Source organism: Triticum dicoccoides, chromosome 3B, assembly GCF_002162155.2.
Source record: "Triticum dicoccoides isolate Atlit2015 ecotype Zavitan chromosome 3B, WEW_v2.0, whole genome shotgun sequence".
Lineage (NCBI taxonomy): Eukaryota > Viridiplantae > Streptophyta > Magnoliopsida > Poales > Poaceae > Triticum > Triticum dicoccoides.
The window spans coordinates 106,891,702-106,893,046 of record NC_041385.1 but is presented as its reverse complement, the minus strand read 5'-3'; positions in this window follow the sequence as shown (position 1 = coordinate 106,893,046).

Genomic DNA, 1,345 nt, shown 5'->3' with positions numbered 1-1,345 from the left:
GCCGGCCGGCCCTTGTGGGCGCGCCAGGAGGAGGAGTCCTCCTCCTAGTAGTAGGACTCCTCCTTTCCTACTCCTACTAGGACGGGAAAGGAAGGGGAGAGGGGGAAGGAAAGAGGGGGCGCCGCCCCCCCTCCTAGTGCAATTCGTACCAGAGGGAGAGGGGGCACGCGGCCCTCCCTGGCCGCCCCTCTCTCTTCCCACCAAGGCCCATGTGGCCCATTAACTCTCCGGGGGGGTTCCGGTAACCCCCCGGCACTCCGGTTTTCTCCGAAATCACCCAGAACACTTCCGGTGTCCGAATATAGTCGTCCAATATATCAATCTTTATGTCTCGACCATTTCGAGACTCCTCGTCATGTCTGTGATCACATCCGGGACTCCGAACAAACTTCGATACATCAAAACTTATAAACTCATAATAAAACTGTCATCATAACTTTAAGTGTGCGGACCCTACGGGTTCGAGAACTATGTAGACATGACCTAGAACTATTCTCGGTCAATAACCAATAGCGGAACCTGGATGCCCATATTGGTTCCTACATATTCTAGAAAGATCTTTATCGGTCAAACCGCATAACAACATACGTTGTTCCCTTTGTCATCGGTATGTTACTTGCCCGAGATTTGATCGTCGGTATCCAATACCTAGTTCAATCTCGTTACCGGCAAGTCTCTTTACTCGTTCCGTAATGCATCATTCCGTAACCAACTCATTTGGTCATATTGCTTGCAAGGCTTATAAAGATGTGCATTACCGAGAGGGCCCAGAGATACCTCTCCGATAATCGGAGTGACAAAACCTAATCTCGAAATACGCCAACTCAACATGTTCCTTCGGAGACACCTGTAGTACTCCTTTATAATCACCCAGTTACCTTGTGACGTTTGGTAGTACCCAAAGTGTTCCTCCAGTAAACGGGAGTTGCATATTTCTCATAGTTATAGGAACATGTATAAGTCATGAAGAAAGCAATAGCAATATACTAAACGATCAAGTTCTAGGCTAACGGAATGGGTCATGTCAATCACATTATTCTTCTAATGATGTGATCCCATTAATCAAATGACAACACATGTCTATGGTTAGGAAACATAACCATCTTTGATTAATGAGCTAGTCAAGTAGAGGCATACTAGTGACACTATGTTTGTCTATGTACTCACACATGTATTATGTTTCCGGTTAATACAATTCTAGCATGAATAATAAACATCTATCATGATATAAGGAAATAAATAATAACTTTATTATTGCCTCTAGGGCATATTTCCTTCATGCTTAACTTAAAAAGTCACCATACGAACTTAAGCAGTCAGTAGGATGTGGTACAATTGTTTAAGC